At 37.2% G+C, this 24611-nt stretch overlaps 1 protein-coding gene across 12 annotated transcripts in view; it reads left to right on the forward strand.

Annotated features, from left to right (window-relative positions):
* Positions 1 to 312: 312 nt before the first annotated feature.
* Positions 313 to 24611, forward strand: part of HNRNPC (heterogeneous nuclear ribonucleoprotein C) — a 46664-nt gene continuing 22365 nt past the window's right edge. The window contains exons 1-4 of one of the 12 annotated variants that reach the window (XM_060096514.1): positions 317 to 461; positions 1085 to 1129; positions 4969 to 5132; positions 5462 to 5487. The gene's annotated coding sequence lies outside the window, so the exon portion shown is untranslated. Of the gene's footprint in view, positions 462 to 1084; positions 1130 to 4968; positions 5133 to 5461; positions 5488 to 5566; positions 6252 to 24611 lie in introns of those variants that run through there. The other 11 variants (XM_060096522.1, XM_060096520.1, XM_060096519.1 and 8 more) reach the window with 11 other exon arrangements.

Below are 24611 nucleotides of genomic sequence, written 5' to 3' on the forward strand. Positions count from 1 at the left end.
CAATCAGACCTTCCGGATACCCGGATGTGAAGCGGTGCGCGGTACAAAGGCAAGTTTCCACCCAGCGCTCCGTCAGGTACAGTGGCCAATAAGCATTTCTCAGGCGATAAATGACAGGAAAAGTGACCAGTTACAAACTAGCTTCTCTCACGCATGTGGAAATTCGCTAGGTTAGTCTAACCCACTACTAATTATGATTGGATAGAATTGTGAGGAACTGTAAAACTGTCTAATTAGAAGCGGGAGCGAGAAAAGTCGCAGCCAATAGGAGGATTCCCAGAAGTGGGGCGGGGGTTAGGCCTTCGCCTCGGCGGCAGAGGAGACGCGGGGGCCATTTTGTGAAGAGGCGAAGGCTGAGCGGTTGCGACCGTGTTGCGGACCTCGAGCAGCAGTCGGCTTCTCCGCGTAGAACTCGGGAGTAGGAGATTCAGAATCGAATCTCTTCTCCCTTCCCCCTCCTGGTAAGTGGAGGGGCGGAAGCTGGGGAGGCGCTGGGTTTCTCGGGGAACGCGAGGGGGGTGTAGGAGAGAAGACGAGGGAACCCTTCCCTCGGTAAAGTACGTAGGCCCCCATTTATTTTATTTGCTTTGGGGGATTAGGTCTTAACACGCGCGAGAGTTTTATAGGCCTCAGCCCTTGCGTAGATTTTTAACCTAGTGTCCTCTAGGCCACAATCGGCAGGGAAAATGGCCCTTTTCTTTTTCGCTCTCCTGCGTTAACGTATGCTGTCCTTTTATTTTCTATGACCATGAAGACTTCTAAGAGAGATGACGAAAGGGACGATCGAGATGCTCATTAATGTAGTTCAATGCCTCCTGTTAAATTTCAGTATTGAGCGGGGGGTGGGGGAGGGTTATCAAGCAGATATTTATTGTAACGCAAGCTTCTAAATTCTGGAGGGCACCTCAGGGTTTAAGAATAGTAAATATTATAACAATAGATTTAATATTTTACTGATTATTTTATTTTACTGCTTTCTGAAGAAATGATGGACCCCGAAATGGTTATTTTCAATTTTATTTTTTAAATTGTAATCTCATTTACGTATTAACAGTAATAATTAAAGGTGGCTTTTTATCTGCAGGTTACAAATCACTTGAAATATATAAGTTAGTGGAACTTGCTTGAGGTAGGTATTACTATCTTTCTCAGACAGGAACCGAGGCGTGAAAGTTGATTGCCAGGGTCATATTAAATCAGTAGCAGAACTAGTAAGGAATTTGGCCACCAACTTAAGTCAAGTGGCTTTACCTATTGGAATAGTAGGTATTAAAATTACTATATTTGAATCTTTACAAGAACCTAATTACAACAACACTAGCGGTAACTAGAAATTCCCAAATTATCTTGGGAAAATGTTAAATTACGAGAATTGCGTTTATTATTAATGTAACGTCCTAAGATGATAAAGTTTGACTTTCAGGATACTCTGGCATTAATTTTCCAGACCATCCCAACTTTGGCAAAAATGCATAACTATATGCTTTTTTTAAGCAAGTATTACAGTGCTTACTACTTACTAGGTCCTGAAACTTACTAAAGTTTTTTGCTAAGTTCGTAGAAATTACATAGGTTTATAAGTAGTATCACATTGACTTATCCAAGAAATCGCTTTTTTTAACCCTTGTCTAAGATTTAGTTGATTTTATTTTTCATAATGTGTTACTGTCACAAAAAGTAATATTAAGTACAGTTTAAACCAATACTGGGGGGTAAATTCACGCCGTAGGAAACGTGTTTGATACAAACTAAAAGTACTCTTATTCTACATAGCTATGCATTTGTTGACCCCTCACCATGTAGATACTGTAATAGGGATCAAAAGCATTGCCTTTAAAAAAAAAAAAAAGCCTAAATATTATTATTACATGGACTTAAAGCTAAAGTTAAGTGCAGAACTGTTAGAAGTGAGATAAGGGCAGTGACTGGTTAATTTAGGAAACCATACACCTAATGTATTGTTGGCAAATAATGAGAAATGTAAGAAATTAGTAGTTAAGAACAACTATTGATGGGAATTGAAATTAACTGAAGGGCACTTTTCTTGCCTTGAGATGTTAGAAATATGGATTCCTTAGGATCAGCATGTACCAAGGTAACACTTCCTTTAATTTAATACTCATCTGGAATGATTTGGCCACAAAATTAATATCTGAAACAATTCTAGATTTGATTTCAAATAGATAGGCATAAGTAACATTTACGTGTTGGTTGGAGAGGAAGGATTTAAGAAGGTTGAGTAAGTTACAGGTCTTCTGACCTTTTTCTGTTTCCCATGCTCATGCCTGGGGAAGGCCTGGTGGTGTTTGCTGTTCCTTTGTAAACACACCTTATTATTTGTGATTACGTCTCTAGAGGGTTTCACATAGCGTTGGACCTTGTTTTGGATGGAATTGCTGTTAGAAACAGACAAGGAATTAACTCCAAAACAGCTAGTAATTCTAATCTTAAAGATTGATTATATTAACTGGTGAATGTGTGAGATTTAAGTGGTGAATGTGACGGTTGAAAGAACCTTGCCCTAGGAGTTAAGAGAACTGGATTTTTCCCGCCCTGTTGATTATTACCTGACGGGCAAATCAGTTAAACTTTCTGGAATGCAGTTTTATACTTATAAGGGGGCTTATACATCTTACCTGTATTAATTTCTACTTTCTGTAACTCAGGTCATTTGTTGCCAGAATGCTAAAAAGTGTACAGAAACAGTTTTATTATTGACAGTAGTTTTTGTATATTAGTTATTACTGGTAACTGCCTTAACAATATCTGTCTTCAAGTAATTTTATTAGTTATCTTTGAGGAGCATTATGTGGTCATACTTAATATGTACTCATTCATTCTCATTGGGATTAGGGAAGTTTAAGGTTTTGTACATAATAGATTTACTAGAGAACTGACTTCGGTGACAACTGCATGTGTTCTCTTAGATATTGGAAATCTGGGGTTTATAAAGGGGAAAAGGATTACTATAGGGTTTTACAGTATAATATAGCATTTACTATGATATGTTATAATGTTCTCGTATTTATTTTATATCGATCTTAACTAGAGGATAGAGATTCCTTATTAAACTCCACACAGTAGTTCTTAAACATGAGCAGACATTAGAATCAGCCAGGGGGCTGGTTAAAACAGATTGCTGAGCTCTCCACCACCACTTTCTAATTAAGTAAGCCTGGGGTAGGCCCTGCTAATTTGCATTTCTAATAAGTGCCACGTGATGCTGGTTGGCAGCCCTTACTTTGAGAATACCCCTTTAGAAGAAGGATCCAAATCTCCCAGGGATTTGACAAAGTATAAACTAGGTATACTGTTAATTACTAAGATTACAGTTAGGTGCTAAAGTTAGTTGGTCACTTTTATGAGTGGTAGCTCATCACCTTAACATCTTGGGAGACTGCTTCTTGATTTTGAAAGATGTAAATGTTTTCACATTAGTTGCTGCTTTTTTTTTTCTTTTTTTTTTTTTTCTTTTTTTTTTTTTTCTTTTTTTTTTGCGGTATGCGGGCCTCTCACTGTTGTGGCTTCTCCCGTTGCGGAGCACAGACTCCGGATGCGCAGGCCCAGCGGCCATGGCTCACGGGCCCAGCCGCTCCACAGCATGTGGGATCCTCCCGAACCTGGGCACGAACCCGTGTCCCCTGCATCGACAGGCGGACTCTCAACCACTGTGCCACCAGGGAAGCCCAGTTGCTGCTTTTTAAGCTTATGTCTTGTAACACTGGTGCAAAGGATTTGTTTGTAGATGAGTCACAGTTACATAACATATCCTGAAATTTTTGAGTACCAGGTTCAGGCTGTGACTCCAAAGACGAAAATTGAATGTTTCACCATAACTGAACATCCCTAACAGTTACTCAGAGGAGATAACATTCAAATACTGTACATTTTCTATGTACATTTAGTTTAACATTTTGTACAATTTAACACATCAGTCTAAGCATAAAAGTAACTTACATGTCAGGCCTAAACTGGTCTGCTACTACTTAAAAATTTACAGTTATAATTTTAGAGTTACAGTACCTGTTGCTGTCAAAATTCATACGTAATTGACTCGAGCAACACTTTTTAAAAGCACAGCTTAAAATTTTTTAGTTTACTGACATTTGAAAAGGAGACTAAAATCTCATGACTGGATATTGAAATGCAGGTATGATCATTCTTACTTGGTCAAAGACCTGCAATCTAATTGCAAATCTTGTAGCTGATGAAACACCCAGTCTGTCGTGGTGGTATTATGTATCAGATTCTTAGAATTCCTATCTTGGAATTAGCTGTATGTTCTAGTTTATAAACAGTGGGACCACAGAAATAAATTCTTTAAGGACCATAATTTACTTTTCATCTGTTTTATGACATTAAATATTCAGTAGCCATAATAATCTTTTTTCCTTCATTTGATTTTTTTTTCATTCTGTTATTGAGGGTGTTAATGTGCTCCTTATTTAAATCATCTTTCCCCCTGATAGGTTCTGTCAGGTCTTTTGGTTTGACCACTTATTGGTTTTGAAACTAGATGTTATTTCTAGTGTGTATCTTCAGGGTAGACCATTCCCCTTCAGTTTGTATCATAGTAAAAGCTACATGGACTTAAAACCCATGAATCTGCTTCATAACCTTGATATTTGACATTTGCTCACTTCTTCCTCTGCTGACATGGTTTTTCTATATTTTCTTTGCCCAAACTGCTGATTATCAGATTGAATGTTCGAATGTGGACCTTTTTTTGAGACCCTTAAGGGAATACAGGTGCATATTTAGTCAACTTTAGGCACCTGCTGACATTGAAGAATTGTGAGGACAGTCACTGGTAGAGGCGATGATTCTATAGAAGCTCTCCCCATCCCAGTGGGATGTATGCTTTACCAAAATGTGTTAGATGCAATGGACAGATGTTTCTGTCTTGGGGGTTTAGGGCACAACATTTCTGAGGAACTCTGACTCAATCTGTCCCTTCTCCTTTCACAGGGCAGCAAGGCGAACCCCATCCCTACTCACTGGAACTCAGCTTTGATTTTTAACCTCCCTTCCCCACCCTTCCAGAACACACACATTCCCATTCCAAAACTGATTTTATAAAGACATTTTAAACATAATGATGCAACTTGGTGTGCACTACGGCAAATTTACAGGTGTTTTTTTTTTAATTGTTTCCAAAAACGGGACTTGGATTTAAGATGTAATTTTTAAATTTCTATTTCTATTTTTTCTGCAGCAGTTGGGTAGGAGGAGGAGGAGCCTTTTAGCCTCTCATAAACTGACCTCTCAACTTCCTCGTGTATTTTTAAGTTTGATTGATGATGTGGAAAGGGCTTTGCTTGTCTGCTACTGAGAACTTTACCCTTGCGGTTTTTGTGGAAACTGCTTTTGGAAAGAGAAAAGAAATGAACTTTACTGACTTGACATTTTTGCACCTCCCGTTTTTCTAATCTGGGCTATTTTTATTTTTGTTTTTTTACAGTGAGATTTTTTTGATCTTCAGCTACAGTAAGTTATTCCAATTTTTTTTTTACATTTTTCCTGACTTTCCGCTGATTTCCTTTTTATTGTTGTTACTAGTTACTATTATTATTTATTATTATACTTAATGATGGTGATGATGATGATGATAATGACACTGATGATTTTTAACCGGATTAAAATCGAGTTTTTCTGAATGTTCATAAGAATTTCTCCGGCCTCCTGATTGACTTTGGAGTTTTGCATCTTGGGAGAGAAAGTGAAGGCATTAGCATTTTTAAGTGGATTGATCGCATAAACCTTTTCTCTCCCAACCCCCCCCCCACCCTCCCCTCCCCTCCCCTCCCCTCCCCTCCCCTCCCCTCCCCTCCCCACCCTCATCCCCTTCCCCACGCTCGAAAGAATTTTACTGGCTGTTAAGTCTGTGACCTTATTTTTCCTGATCTTTAACTTAACTGTTTTAGAGCATCTCTGGACGTCGTCTGTATTTTTAATTTTTTTATTTTTGTTTTTTTTATTTTTAATCTTTCATTTGTTAAATTTTTAAACTGTGCTGCAATAAAATGTGTGTGGTACTACTTAACACCTAAGTTGGTGATGGCATTTTCCCAGAAAGCCATCTCCCTCCTGTTTCCCTTGAAATCCCATCCTGCTTTTCCTGTACACTACCCCTCACAAACCACAAGCTGCAGCAACATGGATGCCCAGCCTGGAGCAGCAGCAGCCAGGATGACCTGGAGCCAGGGGGGCCTTCGGAACAGATGCACACCCTTCCTGGGTGATGGTAAGAGGTGTGAGGTCCACTTGGTTTCATTGGAGAGACTAGGAAATACACTGGTTTAAGTTTAGTTGATGTGGTGTAGGTGATCGCTTCTACCTGGAAATGTTTGGGTTAAGGCTTTTGTGCGTATCTCGCGATGTTTCCTAAGGGAGACCACTTCAGGGTTTTGTAAACTAATGGAATTATGAGTGTCAAACTGGGACTTGCTGAGAGTTTTTCATATATGGAAAGAGCAGCTGAAGTTCGCATATACTTTAGAATGAAGACGACTTGTTTTAATGATTAGCAACAAGACAGACATATTAGGTGGTACTTTTTCTTAGCTTATTGCAAGTCAGCAAAAATTTTCTGTCATTTAGAGTAATCTTCCTTGGGTCTGTGACAACAATTTTGGATTGTATTCTGTTTAGACTGTTTTTTATCATTAAAATTTAACGTGAATCAAAGCACAAGAAGCATGCTGTGATACTGAAATGCTATCTCACTGGAAGGTTTTTTTTAAAAATAAAAAGATAAATACTTTCCTCAGAAAGCAGGAAAATCTGTATAATCTCTGTGTCCAAATCAGGAAAGATCTAGGAGTGATCTCTTTTTCAGTGATGACTTGTGGCCCAGCTAGGTATTGGGGAATCCACTGTGTTCCCAAGGGTAATAAGAAAGAATGAATCTCGTCTATTCACAAGAAATATGCAGAGATTAATAAGGATGTGGATAGCCAAGGAGTTGAGAATATTAGCAACCTGTAGTATTTTACTGACAACAGTGGAATATTTTGATAACTCACTTTAGAGTTGCTTTAATAGATTTTGAGCTGGAATGGGGCAGGGAGGAGAAGTAGAGTGATTTTTAAAGGTATATTTAGTTCTGTGGGTACTAGGGTAAATCACATTCTTGACCCCTTTCCTTACTCATTCTGAAAGTAAAATCTAAAGTGAACACTGAAGGCAACCTCAAAGGAAAACAGAATGGGAGAAAGTTAAGGAAAACAGAATGGGAGAAAGTTAAGTAAAATGTCCTGAGGTTATCTGGAAGAGGGATGGAAAATTTTCTTTTATAGGTCCAAGTTTTACTGATACCCTCTTTTGTATGAAAGCTGTTTCTACCTCTCTGTTTCTATTACTGTCATTGTGTGGCTGTTGTTCACTATAGGTTCAGCTTAATTTCTTAATTTTACAAATCCATTATTTTATGGGTCATGTTCTTCTGGTTTTGGGGATGCAAAAAGGTATAATAGTTCTTCAGGGACTCATAGCCTTGTGAGGGAGACATGGATGAGATAATGTCACCATGTGATAGAGGTGGGCACAGAGGCTAGAGCCATGCAAAGGTGGGTACCTAATTGACTCTTTTAAGAGGTCAGGAAATGCTTTTAAGAGAAAGGGAGCTGAACTGAATCTTAGAGAGTTAAGGCCAGATTATAAAAATTTTAATGCCATGCTAAGAAGTTTGTATTTTATCCAGAAACCAGTGGTGAACTATTGAAAGATTCTAAACTGGGGAGTGACATCAGATTTTCATTTTTAGAAATGTCATCTGATAGCAGTGTGGAAATGGCATAGAGGAGAATAAGATTGGAGTAGGTGATAAATAAGGAAGATACTAAAATAGAAGGAAGAATAATGACCTGGCCTGGACAAAAGCAGTGGTATTGGGATTAGAAGGGGGTAAATTTAGGAGGATTTGGTGGTGGCTGTGATAGGAAGAGTGAGGGATTTGGCATGACTCCCAGGTTTCAAGTTAGAGATGTTCGTTAAACATTTGAGTGCTTATTCTGAAAATCACCATTAGACTTGGGCACATACAGAAGAGCAAAACATACTGTCTCCTGCCCTCTTGAATATTGTAGACCATTGAGGGGAGAAATAAAGTGAATAGCACTTTCACAGTTTAGATCCTTGAAGGAAAAGAACAGAGTGAGATGATATTTAAGGGAACCAAATTTAGAATATGGAGGTGGGAGGGTGCTGCTAGCGAAGAGACCTTAAAGGAACTGATGTTTTAATTGAGGTCTGGAAGTAGATTATCTTACATGAAAGCACAGGTATTGGGGGGGAAATCTTGGCCTCAGAGCAAGAAATGCTACTGGAGAATAGTCACCAAGAATGCATAGAGTAACAGATGAAGTTGGAAAAGTAGGTAAGTATCAGTCATAGTGTACAGGTCCTTAAAAGGTCCATGTTTAAGATCTAGATTGTCTTGGGCACAATAGGAATCTGTTGAAGGACTTTGGAGATTGGAGAGATCTGATAACCTTCTTGGAATTTCCTTCAGGCTGTTGTGTGGAGAATGTTAGTAATGAGGACTAAGTGCAAGTAGGACTAAATAGGTTAGAAGACCTGTTATAGTAGGCCACTATCTGTTCACCTCTTGAAGAAAGTAGTAATCCTAGGCCTGAGGGCACTTGCCCTGGTTTTTCCGAGATGCCTGTATTAATGAGCAAATGTAATGAGTTTGAAGAGGATAGGTTAGTTAGGCTTTAGGAAGTTACTAGTTATTTCTGTAACACCCCTGTTGGGTCAGACTTGACGTAATAGCTTTCCTGTTTGAAAGGAAAAATGAGGTAGAAAAACTTGAATTTCTTCCTTTTGGAAGTAATAATCTGGACACTTTACCATGTGTCCACCGCTGTTAAAGTTCTTGTGTTAACTTAATCATCATCATAACCTTATGTAAATATTATTGTCTTTCACGTTTTGGAGATGAGACTGTCAAAGCACAGAATTTAAATAATTTGCCCGAAGTTAGACACACCTAATAGATGGTGAGGCATGGATTCAACCCAGGCAGTTAAGCCTGCAGATTTCAACTCTTAGTCATACTAGACGGACTGTGCTTTACTTGACATGTGAAGTATTCTAGGAAAACAAATTTCATTTGGTTAAAGTGACAAAAAAGAAAAAGTAAACTGCTCTGGATTTCTATTTTTGGCAAGTTTTAAGCTAAATGTCATTGTTAAATATTTTGTTGTTCAATTCACAACTGTTTAAATAGCATGAAGTATCCAAGGTAATTGTTTAGGTAGATATAGCTTTGTAGTATAATTTTATGGACTCTATGGATGTGACAGCATTCTTTAGGGAAGTAAACATATTTAAAAGTGAGTTTCAGTTGGGAGAAAAAATAAATAATTGTATTATTTATGGTTTTTAAAAATATGTAACCCAGAGGGATGTTACTAAATCCAGTGGTTCTTTTTCAGTCCTTATCAATTACATTTGACCTGTTGGTGTGATTTAACCAGTCGAGCCACTTTCTTCCTTAAAACATTTTTTTACTGAACTTCCAGGTTTTTATTCTCTTTCTGGCTATTCTCCCACTCAGCTGGAGTGCTCTGTGTTTCAGCTCTTCCACTTTTCTATTCACACTTCCTGGGTCATTTCACCAGTTCCATGATTTTATAATACTATCTGTAAACTGGTGATTCCCATGCATATATCACCAACCCGGACTTCTCTTTTGAATGACATACTGTCATCTGTCCAGTTACCTACCTGACAACTCTCTTGAATGTTAAGTATATCAATTTAAAAGTATGAAACTGGGCTCCTGCTGTTCTTCCCTCAAACCAGTTTCTTCTGCAGTGTTGCCCATTTCAGTTAATGAAACTCCAGTTTTCATGTCAGTTAGGCCAGACTTTGGTTAGCCATCCTTGACTTTTTTTTCCTCTCATACCTCACCTTTGGCATTGTAGAAAATGCTGTCATCTCTGTCTTTAAAATATAACAGGAATTCTCCACCCATTCTGCTATGGCCTGATCCAATTTCAAGCCATCATTTGTCTTGCACATTATTGCAATAAGTTTATGTTTCTTTTGCCCCTATACACCAATGTGTAACTAGATTGATCCCATTGAAATGTAATGCTTGAAAAATGTATTGTCTGAGTAGTTTCCTTCTTGAAACTCACTTAATAGCTGGCTATTTCAGTGTTGAAGTCAAAAGTTTTACTGTGGTTTACAGGATGCCCTACCTGATCTGTTGTGCCCCTCCTCCCTTGTTAATGGTATACTACTCTGCTCCAGCCACACTGGCCTCCTTACTGAGACTTCAACATACTAGATATTCCTACCTCAAAGCCTTTCCTTGGAACTTTCTTCCCCTAGACATTGAGAAGGTTGGGTTCCTCAGTTCGTTTAGGTTCTTACTCAAAAGCCACTGCCTCAGTCCTGTTTTCTCTTACTTGGCCTTTTATTAGCTCTTTTCATTAACTCACATATTATAGAAGTTTATTTTCTACTACGTAAAGATATAGAGAAATATTTGGAAAGATACACGGGAAACAACATTAATGGATTACTTCTGGACAAGAGAGGGATTTAGGAGGATTAGGAGAAAACTTTTGCTTTGTGTGCTCAAAGGCTTAATGAGCAACACAGCATTATTTTGCTTCTAATTAAACTTAAAACTCCTTGTTGTAGGTATACATCAACTCTGGATTTTGTGTCTGGGTATAAATAGCATAACTATGGCCTGTGTAGTAGTTTAGTAAGCAGTTTTTATAGTTAAGTTGTAAAAACAGCCTTAAAATAGGTTTGGCTGTGATGGAATGAATGAGTCATGTTAGCATGTGAGGGCATAGGCTGCTGTGTTGCCTGTGATGGAGCTGTAATCAAAATTTGGAAGAACTCTATCATTTTTTAAAAAATTTATTCTCCAGTGGGGATGCATCGCTGTCTTTTAAGAGGTAGCCATAGCAGATTAAAGGACATCTGAGTTTTTCTTCCTACCTAATCTGATTCCAATTTCACCAGTCTGAAATATTCTTCCTGCTTACTATTTAGATTAACCTACAGCTTTTGAGTTGATTTCAGAACTAATATAACTCCCTGGAAGTTCATTGAACCAGTCTTAGGCTTTTCTAACTAGTCTGGAGTGACATTTAGGAATAGTTTAGTAGAATACATGGTAAATGAAAATCTTCCCTTAGCCTTCTAATTAAAATTCTATATTCTGAAAATGATGTAACCATTCATAGTGTGCAGTAATTCCTTATATTAATCCTTTAAATATATAGTCATCTTCACCTAAGTGGTTTTGTGATAACTTTAAAAAACTTTATGGCTAAAATTGAGGTAGCAAAGTGCTCTCTAAAGAAAAATTTTCCCTTGTCCTTGAAATTTTGTTGGCTTCTTATGTTGGAATTACAGTTATTTGTGCTGTTTAAGATGTAGTTTTACTGAAATTAAAGAGGACGACTAATGAAATGACTTAAGATTGATGTGGATTTTTAAGAGAAGATACCCCCATCTTTATTTTAGGTTTAATCCAAATTAAGCAGTACATGCTCACGTAACATTTAGAAAATGTAATGCAGGCCCCTCAAAAAAGACATACTTAACCATCCAAAATAAAAGGTTTTGATGTGTCCTTTTAGACCTTTTTTGCATATGTAGGCGTTTGAAAAAGTAATATCCTACATATGGCACGTACATTTAAGTAATAATTTTTTTCTTCAGCACAAACATAAGATGTTATTAGATAACAGCTCTCCTAAAAATTTTCGTTAACTACATAGTATTACATTGCATACTTGTACAATATTTTACTTAACCAGTACTCTATTGTTGGGCCCTTAGGTTTTCTCCCAATTTTCCCTTTTACAAACAATTTTTATAAACAATTGAACAGTCCTACAACTAAGATTTTGTCAATACCCTTAGTTATTTTCTTAGAATTATGCCCCAGAAGTACAATTATTCAAGAGCATGAATGTTTTAAAAACTTTCAGTCTAGGTTGCTCTCCAGAAAGGTGAAAACAGTTTATCTACTTATGGGCAATGTAAGTGACCACTAATAATTAACTTATAGTTTTGTGAATTACTTGGATCTTTTGCTTGTGTTTCAGGGTTTGACCCTGAAATGTAAGTATTCTTGGTGTTTGATAAGTATAATTTGAAGAGTAAGAATATTTATCGAGGTGCTACCAGGTTGATTATATTTCTGTGTATAGTTTGAGATTCACGTGTAATTCTTTTTCTCAGATACGTATATATGTGTATATATGCATATATTCAGTGCTATCTTAATTTTATTGTGAAAAAAATTCAAACATGCAAAAATGAATAGTATAATCAGTCTCCATGAACTTGTCCAGCTTTAGCAGTTCTTGGGTGATGTTGTTTCATCTATACCTGCATCCAATCCCTTCCCCTCCTGTTGTTTTGAAGTAAATAAATATTTGATATATTTCATCTTAGCTATATCAATGTCTCTTTAAAGATAAGGGCTTTAAAAATAACCAGTCATCATCACACAAAAACATGTAATAGATTAAATGTATTTTAAGACCCTAAAATACTACTCTGAGGACTGAATAAGGCATTCTCCAGTTGTGTTTTATTTCTGCGGGAATGGTAATGTGGATGATTGTTTTTTGCTTACATGTTATGTTTTGCTTAGTTCTTCCTAGAATTTGGGAAGTTCTGTTTATTAGAGATAAGTGTAAAAAATTTTTTGAATGAGAATCTTAGTGTGGTTATCCTCATGTGTGATAAAATTGAGTTTTCAGGATAGCAAAAGATGGGATTCCACTATATTTCATATACATTTTACTATTAAGTTCTGAAACTAGGAATAATTCTAAATTTTAGCTGCTTGGATCTGAGTGATGGAGAATGATGTAGTAACTTTGTCAGGTTTTCTTATTAAAATTTATTTTCTTATAAAAAATTATTTTGCTGTACTGGTGAAGTCTTTTGTTCGCAATTCAGAAATCTATGACAAAGGTTTTTCATCAGTTTGACAGACTCATTTGATGACAAAACCTGACTTCAGTTGACATGAGATTATTTATAATCTGTTACATTTAGTGACTATGCATATGTATTAATGCAGAAATATTAATGTATTTTATTTGATAGCTGGATGCTTGCCCAGATCCCACTGGGTGTTACATAGCAAAACCACAGTATTATCTTTGTAAAATCTGAAAAATCTTGATTTTTTTCCTAACGTGTTTCCTGGGGAGACTTTTAAAAGTGTATCTGTTGTAAGTCAATGCTCACTTTGAGTTTACTGATAAAACTGAAGCTTTCTACAAGATAATAAAGAAATGAGGTCTTATGAATAAATATTGTTGACCCTTGCTATTCAGAATATGGTCTGTGCTACAGCAACAGCATATCATCATCATCATCATCATCATCATCATCATCGTTTAGAAGCTTCTTAGACATATAGAATTTCATGCCCTATCCTTTCACTCCTTTTTATTGCTTGCTTGGGAGTTGGAAATTTTGGTAAAGTTTCTGGCAAGAGTGTTTATGATGTTTGGGGAGCAGAGTTGAGGATCATAGAGTAGCCATGTTTTACATAAATTTGAAATAATGCAGTATTTTAAATGACATTATATGTGCAAAATTTGAATAATGACTCTTCCTAAATTACAAATAGAATTAAAAATCAAGTAATTTCCAACAGGCAGGCTGGATAAATGGCAATGCCACTTAAGCTAGTAAAACAGAATAATGAATTTCTATTTTTCACTTAGATTGCCATGTTTGCTTTTTCTTTCAGTGTTTTTTGCTGAAAACAGTCGAGATTTATTGACCTTATTGAAGTAATTTTGAAATGTTAATCTTAATTCTTTTCCTATGAAAAGCATTCTCTGACATATTCCTAATGCTTGTCTGATTCAGGAAATTCTTTTTCAAGGGGCTTAAAATGTTCCCAGAGTAAATAGATGTTTGTTGATGGGGAGTTTTACTGTATAGAAGCTGCCCTAGTTAAGAGTATGTTGGGTTCTAAAATGCTGTCTTTTTTTCCCTCCCACCCCTTAAATGTGATGTAACACTCAGAATAGAGGTGACTTAACATTTACTGATGGGGAAGGGGTCAAGTTAAGAGTATGGGATTAACAGGTAGAAACTAGTACACATAAAATAAAACAAGGATTAACTGTATAGCACAGGGAATTATACCCAGTATCTATGTCTGTTAGGACTGCCAATGAACGAGAGACCCCAAATTATGGAATGCAGTATCCAGTGAAAGTTTTGTTGTCCTAGAGATGCCCATTTCCTTGACTTTATATAGTTCTGAATAGCTCTTGAGGAAGGGAAGCACACAACTTTCTAACTTCTGTTACGGGGTTATAGAAAACCTTTGCTGACTTTCGGCCAAGCCATATATTGTAGTCATTAAATTCCAGGGTGGATGAAGCTGTCTTTACAGAATGAAAGAATTATGAAATTAATACAGTATTAAAGACTGGAAAAAAAGGTATTTTAAAACCTCACAATCTTGCCACATCCTGAGATGTCTAACACTTCAGTGTATGATCTTCTAGATAACTTGTATATTGTGTATGCTCCTTAACATCTTAAACATCTCTTGGTGTCAGTAAGTTGTTTTCAGATGTTGCTGCTTGTATCCAGTTAGACTGATGTACTGAAATTCATTTAGTCAGCCTCTTAGTATTATGAACTTGTTTTCTCATTTTTCACTGTTAATGTGTCCACATCCTTGATTCCTTTAGATGAGTTCTCAAAGTGAGATTACTGAGTCAAAGAACATGCACAGGTTTTGTTTTTGGGTATTTTGTTTTGTTTTTAAAGAACATGCACTATTTAAAGATTTTTGATAAAATAGTCCAATTGTTTTCTGAAAATATGGTTACCAGTTCATACTGTCAGAAATAATGTATGGAAGTGACCATTTCAATTTAAAATGTTTTTTTCTTGTTTGGTAGGTAGAGTGTTTGGTTTTGGTTTAATTTTTGTCTCCTTTATGGTGATACTGATTTTTTTGCTAATCTCCATAGACCTTTAGTATTATTTGTTAATCATCTTTTGTGTTCTTCTGTCATTGTCCCATGTTTTGTTGGTATGTACCAATAATAGTAAATGATGTAGTAGTAGGAGCAGCTGCTGCAGCTATGCTTGCTGTGTGCCAGGCACTATGTTCATTGTTTTCTATACCTTACTTCACTTACACCTCAGTCCTGCCTATCCTATGAGACAAGTACTATCAACAGTACTCATTTTATGATTGAAGAATCTGGTGTTTGAAGGGGTTGGCTTTCCAGAGGGAAATGCACACCAGAAGTGGTTGAGTTTGAAACAGGTCTGACTCCAAAGTCTCTAAGCTCTTAACCATTAGGATGTGTTTATTTTTCTATACAGTATTAAGAACTTGAATTGTGGACAAATATGTATTGCATACATTTCATCAGTTTTTTGCTTTTTATTTATGGTATATTTTAGTATGGGGATTTTTTGGTATTATTTAGGAAGTTCTCATCTCAAGGTTAGTCATTACTTTAAACATAGTTTGGTCACGGTGGGTTTGGCATGACTGTGGGAACTGGTATCTTTGTATCTACCTTTTCAGTTAAAAATGTTTTTTTAAAAATAGGTGTATCTAAACATTTACAGTTTAAGTTATTAACTTGGGTCCTGTTCAGAAGTAAACCAGGGTGGAGCTTTTCAGTGTACAGACATATGCAGAAGGATTTCTCAGTTGAGATTGATCTTACTAATTATCACTGTTTCAAAACTAATATATAGCATGAAGAAAAATTTTCACTCTTGAAGGAAAATTGTGTTGCCCTTACTGAACTTTTTAAAATGATGGGTGAGGCTGCTTACAGTATGTTGAACAAATCAGTGAAGGGTATATAATTGGGAGAGATTGTTAGTATTTTACACAACAAAATCAAGGTTTGAGATTTTCTTCAGGCTGGAACCCCAGGGATTGTGAACTAGATATAAGAGGATTGAATAGTATCTGAAATGCAAAGCCCTGCACTTAACAGTGAATTCTGCATGTGTTGACAATGCCAAAGTTAGCAGATGTTATAGCATCTGGATAGCATCTACAATGTGTTCCACTCTTGCAAGAGCAACCAAACTTGGACTGCTGTGTTCAGAGGGACATTGACAGGTTAAGTTGTATTTGTTATAATGCATCATGTCTTATTTTTATGGAAGATAGGATAGGGAACAGTTTGCATAAGATGTTTTCAGTCAAATAAAAAATAATTCGAGGGGACTTCCCTGGTGGCACAGTGGTTAGGAATCCGCCTGCCAATGCAGGGGACATGGGTTCGAGCCCTGGTCCGGGAACATCCCACATGCCGCGGAGCAACTAAGCCCGTGAGCCACAGCTACTGAGCCTGTGCTCTAGAGCCCACGAGCCACAACTACTGAGCCCATGTGCCACAACTACTGAAGCCCATGTTCCTTGAAGCCCGTGTGCCTAGAGCCCGTGCTCTGCAACAAGAGAAGCCACAGCAGTGAGAAGCCTGCACACCACAAGGAAGAGTAGCCCCCGCTCACAGCAACTAGTGAAAGCCCGCGCGCAGCAAGAAAAACCCAGCACAGCCAAAAAAAAAAAAAAAAAAAAATAGTTCGATTGCTAATGAATGGACGTTAAAGAGAAGAGCTAAGGGAGGAAATTAGTTAAGAGCCAATTAAGCTTTAGAATTGAGTGTCTTCAGGTTGTGAATTCGTTGACTTTAGTGGCAGTTCATGAAGTTTGGTAATTGGTGAGCAAGGAGGTTGCAAGGGAATTTTAACATCCTCTGAAGAATTTGGGGGCATTGAGCTACATGATTTGGTTTTTTCATCATTGAGGTTCTGGGAATATTTTCTTAAAGACTTTCATTTTTAAAATTTTCTGTTGCGTTACTTATACTTTGACGGGAACCATCTTTTTTTAAATAAAATGCTTATTAAAGAAAACTTGGAAGGAAACATGCAGAGAAGGAAAATATTTACTTACAGCATTAGCGCTCAAAGATGACCACTTTCAGTATTTTGATGTTTTGATCCATTCTCGTATCTCATTAGCTACAGATGTACCTGTACCCCTGTATATGTGGTTTTTTTCTTTAAGATTTTTTTTTTTTTAAGTGTGGACCATTTTTAAAGTCTTTATTGAATTTGTTACCACATTGCTTCTGTTTTATGTTTTGTTTTTTTGGCCGCAAGGCACATGGGATTTTAGCTCCCTGACCTGGGATCGAACCTGTACCCTCTTAACCACTGGGACCGCCAAGGAAGTCCCTCCCTATATATGTTTTATATTTTTATAATATATTTTTACCAACATGGAATCATTACTCTATATCGTTTCAGAACCCCTATATTGTAAACATTTTTCACTTAGTAAGTTTTCTGCAATCTTTTGTTAAGTGGCTGGGGTTTTTTGTTTGTTTTTGTTGTTGTTGTTGGTTTTTGTCACAGGAATTTACAAAACTTAAAGATGGTCAAAGTTTCTTTTTCAATTCCAAAATAGGATAACCTGAAATTTATTTAACATTATCAGTTGCTTAATACAGATTTGTTGACCTACCCATTGCTTGGCACTTAGGTTTAATTAAGAATTTTCAAATGAACTTACAGAAACTTGTAGTGGTTTTACTTAGTTATAGCAGTGGAAATGCCAGTTTCTTCCTCCACTCCACTGGATGATCATTCTTATATTAGCAAATCTGACAGAAAAAATATTTTCTGGGAACTTGCTCAAGAGTGTGTGACATGGTATATATCATTTTAACATTTGCTATAATAGGGTCTCTTCAAAAAACTTGAACAGGTAATACGTACTTTTGTAAAATACACCATCCTTGTGTTTCAGCCCTCCTGTTCTTGTTTCTGGTAGCAACTGTCTAAATTACCATGTTCGCTCTGTATGTTTTTTTCCCTCCTGAATGATATTAAAGTTACAAGCGTGATACTTCACATGGGAACTTCAACTACGTGGCTGTATTGCCTAAGAATAAAGATAATCTATACTATCAAAGTAATTATCAAAGCAATGAAAATAAACATTAGTTCAATATTATCTCGTATACAGTCCACATTAAAATTCGTTTTCACAAAAAAAGTCTCTTCCCCACAACGTTGCTTTCTTAATCTAGAAATGGCCTCCTCTTTTTTTGGAGGAGTCCCAACCAGGTGTGTTGTATAGTGTCCCCACAATCTTGAAATTGCCTGATTGTTTCCCTGTTCAAGTCAAATATTTTACCAAGAATATTGCATAGGGGAATGTATGTTTCTTACTTTGTGGAATCAGGAAGCATATGTCAGATTACTTGGTTTAAGTGGTGACCCATGTTTCTATAGTAAAGGTACGTTTTTTTCCTCTTTTAATCAGTGAGTAGTCTGTTGGGTAGTACTTTGAAACCGTGTAAACCCTGTTTCCCTCCCACCAAGCTTTTACCCAGTGCTTTGGCATACATTGACCGTTGTCTGAATCAATTCTTATAATCTACACCAATCTAACAGTTTTTTTAAGTGGTCTAAGTCTTTTTCAATATGCTTTTCTTAAAACAGTTTTTCATGTTTATTATTTTATTCCTGCCCTTTTTTTTTTCTGTTACTCGTATTTTTGGGGGGACTGTTGAGTTTTTTGTCTTACAGGTTTTGACAGTTGCATATGTAATTTTTACATTTAGATTTTGATCTGTTATTGTTTTTGTGTATAGAATGAGATTGGTCCCCAATTTTTGTTTTTAGATGGCTGAGGCACCATTTATTTATTTATTTTTCACTTTTATAATCTGTTCTCTCTCTCTTTTTTTTTTTTTTTTTTTGTCTTACGCGGGCCTCTCACTGTTGTGGCCTCTCCCGTTGCGGAGCACAGGCTCCGGATGCGCAGGCTCAGCGGCCATGGCTCATGGGCCCAGCTGCTCCGTGGCATGTGGGATCTTCCCGGACCGGGGCATGAACCCGTGTCCCCTGCATCGGCAGGCGGACTCTCAACCACTGCGCCACCAGGGAAGCCCTGTTCTCTTTTTTTAATTTATTTTTTTATTGAAGTATCGTTGATTTACAGTGTTACATTAGTTTCAGGTATACAGCTAAGTGATTCAGTTATATATATATGTGTGTGTATATATACATATATATATACACACAGGTACCATTTATTGAATTATGCATTTCCCCCTAATTTTTATCTTGAATATTCTTAGTTTCAGTTCTTAGACCATAGCAATTAGCATAGTTTATCTAAAATGGCCAACTTTGGTGTTCTTGTGGCCTGAAAATACCACCATGTACTGTTTTTAGTAGTCTCTGTGTAGTAGTCTTTACTTTGAGATCATGTCTATGTTTTGATGAATAATTAGCTTTGGGGGGTGGAGCAAATTATAGTCCCTTGGTATCCGAGGGGGATTGGTTCTGGGACCCTGGCAGATACCAAAATCTGGGGATGCTCACGTCCCTTATATAAAATGACGTAATGTTGCATATAACCTATACACAACCTCTCATATACTTTAAATCATTTCTAGATTACTTATAATACTAAATATTATAATTACCTATAATACCATAATGCAATGTAAATGGTTCGAAATACAATGTAAGTGTTGTGCAGCAAATTCAAGTTTTGCATTTTGGAACTTTCTAGAATTTTTTTCCCCTGAATATTTTTGATCCATGGTTGGTTGGGATCTACAGATGCAGAATCTGCCGATACGGAGGGCCCACTGTACACTGGCCAACATTTTGCAGACATATGGGCAGTTTATTGTTGTGCTCTGAAGAGGCCAGAGGGAAATAGTTGATGAATGCAGTAAAGACACATAGGAAGCAGAGAACAGGGTTGGGATAGGGAAGAGATAGAGTAACAGGAAAGTAGTGTGGAACAGGGACAAGGGTCCTTAAGGGATAAAACAGGAGCTTAAGTGTGTTAAAGGAAAATAATTTAGACCAGGAGATGCTGCTCTAAGTAGGCAGAGATATTTATTTATAGTATCCAAAAGGTACTGAGAAACTCTTGATAAGAAATTGTGGAAAACTGAAATAGGAAGTCTTTGGACTCAAGATTGCCATCTTAAAAATTTGCCAACTCATTGCTGCCATCTGGTGACACTTTGTCTAAAAGGTTTCAAAGAAAGATGGGAAATAGCATATTAGGCATATGGCAGTTGCATCTAATTTAAATTGAATGTAGAGGCTATTTTAGGTTTTAAGGGATAGTGATAAAATTCTAAGGTGGGGTTTTGAATTTCCTAGTCCAAGGTAAGTTATTTCCCTTGTTCTAGTTAGTATGATCTGACATTTGATAAGCTGTATTGATGCCATCTTTAAATTTCTTTTTTTCTGGTCCAACGGATAATGTGATATGAGTAAGTATAATGTGAGTAGCCTGTTGAATAGGGCACACAGGTAGAGGACTGACTGAAAAGCTCAGTAGAAATATCTTGGGGGGGGTTAATTTCTGTTGTGTGCTCCCCCGCCATCCTCCCTGGAAATATGCCTACATATGATACTGAACACAGTCTGAATGAGTGGCACTGCTTTGTCAAGTATTTATCGTCCATCCCCTCTCCACTAAAGGTGGAGTTCCAGTGCCCAGTACCTAAAGACAAGGGAGTTGAAAGGTTGATTCCAATTATGAATTGATTCTTGCCCAGCTCCCAGCAAATTCCAGGACCTTCATAACCTACATTTCCGGACCATTTGAAACTTAACATCTCATAATTGTCAGCACAATCTGCCTTTCCCACCTTGCCATATTTCTTCCCAGCAGAATTTACTTGCTCTTTACTGTGAACTTAAGAGAAATGGAGTAATTGTTATAAACATTTCCCAAATTTTAAACTGGATTGACAGTCCAAGCTAGGTTTGCCTCTTAAGAGGGCAGAGAGCACAATAGCTCAGGTTCAGAATGAACAGTTGGAAGTAAAATTGACAGGTTTGTTTGCATTCCAATTGATGTAAGATTTTGTGTTTTCAGTTTTAGGATATGACTGGGATGGTAGAAGTGGGAATAGAAATACATTTCTATAATTCTTGTCCTTCACACTGCCACTAAAATCTCTTGTTGCTTTTATTGCTTCAACATAAAACATGGTCAAATGGACACATAGATCCTTTGGTGTAATAAAGCAATAAAAGTAACAACATCCTGGTTTTGACTTCTACTCACCAGTCTTAGTGATACTTTGATGATAAAAATTGTGGAAGTAAGAACCTGGGATGACAAATATATTATGCAAACACATATGTGCATGCATCCATGAGCTAGAGGTTTGAGTACTGCCACCCAATAGCCTCTAGGAAAATACTCAGTCATTTTCTGTTGTCTGCGCTGTGGTGGAATTCTGCTTTTTTGGTAACCATATCCACTTGATCTCTGCTACTGAATTAAACAGGACGGACGCAGACTATCCAGGGGACCATAATCATTTCAGAAATCTTTCCACCTTTGGTTTTACTCTTTGAAACCAATTTTAGGAAAGAAACTGATTCTGTGTATTTTTTATTCTATGTACTTTTATTTACTTAGCTCTTCTGTAGTATTCAGTATTGAGTTTTTTAAAAGAATGAATTTATCTTAATGATATTGCTGAGAAAACTTTTGCAGGATGTGACCAGAGTACTCAGAAATTGCTGAGTGTTTATGATGTGCCAGAAACATCTGATTTTCAAAAAGTGGAAGAAGTTGTGATTTATAAACTCTGGATCCGTGAACTAGACATTATTCTTCACGGAGACAGTAGAATAGGTTGTTAAAGTTAAAACTAATTCATGTGAATTAACGTTACTTCATTATGTAACAGTGTTGTTAAGAGTGTTAGTGTACATTAGTACATTTGATGTTCTCAAAACATTTGAAAGTTTTGGGCTTCCCTGGTGGCGCAGTGGTTGAGAGTCCACCTGCCGACACAGGGGACACGGGTTCATGCCCCGGTCCGGGAAGATCCCACATGCCGCGGAGCGGCTGGGCCCGTGAGCCATGGCCACTGAGCCTGCGCGTCCGGAACCTGAAAAAGAAAAAATAAAACATTTGAAAGTTTTTATTAAAATAAATGTTTAAAGAACCTGGATTGTTGTTACTAATGTGACGGGCCCTTTTTTTAATTTCTCTCAAATGCATTTCCTGATTAGGAGTTAGGTACTTGGCTTTTAAAATGTTTTCCTAAAAACAAAATAAAAAACTTACATGTTCATTGTAGAAAATTTGGATAATATAAAAAAACTATGAAGGTGGTAACAGTTGATTAACCACAAGAGTACCCATGGAACAGTATTTTTAAATACTTCTGCCCTGTGTTTCCTAGGCACACAATTATTATGTGGGTAGGTATATATGCCTCCTGTTAGGTATTGTACAATTATGTATACTGCTTTCTAACTTAAACATTTTATCGTAATTTTTCGTGTCATTTAAAGTAATCTGTAATTTTTCTAAAGACTGCAATTGCTGGTAATGAGAATACTGAGTTAAAAATCTTCTACAAAAATGCATGTAGAATGTTGGCTTGGCCAAAAAGTTCATTCACGTTTTTCCATACCACCTTATGAAAAAACCGAACGAACTTTTGGGCCAACCCAGTGCAACCTAATGCTACAGCTCTGTATAAAGTAAAAAGCAAAAACTGACCCCTTTCTCTGCAACTTGCTTTTACACTTAAAATCTGATATAGTTCTTTAAGACTATACCCTCTGGGTCTGAGTTTTAACCCAGTCAGAACAGTTTCTCCCATTTCTTCCTTCACTGATACTATGTTTAAAAAGCTAGGAGGAATTGACCTGTCTTACGAGGGTGACTCCAAAGTGTAAACTTCTGTGACCCCTGAGGCAGCCTCAGAGGCACTCATTTATATCTATTCCATTTCTGTCAAGTCTTTAAAAAGAAAAAGAAAAAAAGCTTAATGAGTTACTATAAAGCAAAAACCTTGCAGTTTCTACTCAAGTTGAGAAAAATACAACTTTGACAGCAAGGTTTGCACTTTGGAATGATTCTGTGACAGTCCAGAAGTAAATGGAGTAAAATATTTAAGGAAAGAAAATGTTATTCAATGATTTTTATACCCAGTGAAACTGACAAATATAAAGGACACAGGCAAACTATTACTAAGATGCAAGAACTGATAAACTATTTTCCAAGTTCTTTCTAAGTAATATATTAGAAGCTTGAGGGACCATAATGCCTAGAGAGATCTGGTAGAATTTTAGCATTACTAACATCACAAAAAGATAATGCCACCTATATATAATCTTACAGAAGTGTTACACATGAGTCTGATCAAGCCGTTGATCCCAGCCTCCAATTTCTGAAAATATAAAGGACAGAAGAATATGTGGAATTATACTGAGGGTATGAAATTCTGGAAAAAACTGCAGGACAAATGCCCAGGATTCTTCAACAGATAAATTTTAAGTTAAAGGGGGACTTATAAAAAGAGCCTTAAAAGACACATCAAATTTGTTTTAATGGGTAAGACTGTAGTATGCAGGGATATACATTTAGGTAATAGAACTATTTTTAAAGGAAGAAAGTAATTTTACTGTAAAGTTAGGAGTTTTAGGGGGAGGAAAGGGATTGAGAAAGGAATGGTGCATATGGGGCTTCTGAGTTGGTATTGAGTTTTATAGAGACTTGAGCTGCTCTAGCACCTTCAGACCGATAAGCTGCAGTACCTTGTACTCACCCACTATTGGAGCAGGCAAAATTCTCCCTGTTGGAACTGCTTTTCTGGCATTGGTTCCCTTTTCCTTTCCAATAAATACTACCTGGGTGTTTTGGTATTTTTCAATTTCTGGGTCTTTTAGGCTCGCGGTTGCTTCTCTTTGCTTCTCCCACAGTGATAGATACCGTGCATGTTAGCTGTTGGCTTGCCCTTAGCGTGCATTTTGGAGTTTTGGTTGGGGTGCTTTGACACCAAGTTCTGTTGTAAACGCTCTCCATGCTTTACCCATGGTTATTCTTCTCATTAAAACCCGGGGTGGGGGGGGGCTTCCCTGGAGGCGCAGTGGTTAAGAATCCGCCTGCCAATGCAGGGGACCATGGGTTCAAGCCCTGGTCTGGGAAGATCCCACATGCCATGGAGCAACTAAGCCCGTGCGCCACAACTACTGAGCCTGTGCTCTAGAGCCCGCGTGCCACAACTCCTGAAGCCCATGTGCCTAGAGCCCATGCTCCGCAACAAGAGAAGCCACTGCAGTGAGAAGCCCACACACCGCAACGAAGAGTAAGCCCCTGCTCGCCGCAGCTAGAGGAAGCTGCGCGCAGCAGTGAAGACCCAACGGAGCCAAGTATAAATAAAAAAAATTTTTAAAGGGAGATTTTACCTGTAATTGCTATTGGTATATTTATTGTTTGTGAAAAACATTTGCTGAAAACTGGCTTAAGTCCCCACTTAATAGCAAACCTTAAGAGCCAAGCAGAAGTATTTGAAACCAGTTAGGCCTTTTAGTAGGTTTCTGTTTTGATTCCTCTTGATGTTCTAAAACTTTCTGGTGCTCCCACTTAAGTTGAAAGGCTGTTGGTGATTCTCGCTAGCCACTGTGAGGTAAATTTTTACTGCTTAGTCAAAAAATTAACTGTTTATAAAGGTGTAATTTAGAAGCCAAAGTAGAGACAGGCTGTTTCTTGAATTTCAGAAAGGATAGGAGCTTTACAGCTTTAA

This window comes from Mesoplodon densirostris, chromosome 4, assembly GCF_025265405.1.
Source record: "Mesoplodon densirostris isolate mMesDen1 chromosome 4, mMesDen1 primary haplotype, whole genome shotgun sequence".
Classification (NCBI taxonomy): domain Eukaryota; kingdom Metazoa; phylum Chordata; class Mammalia; order Artiodactyla; family Ziphiidae; genus Mesoplodon; species Mesoplodon densirostris.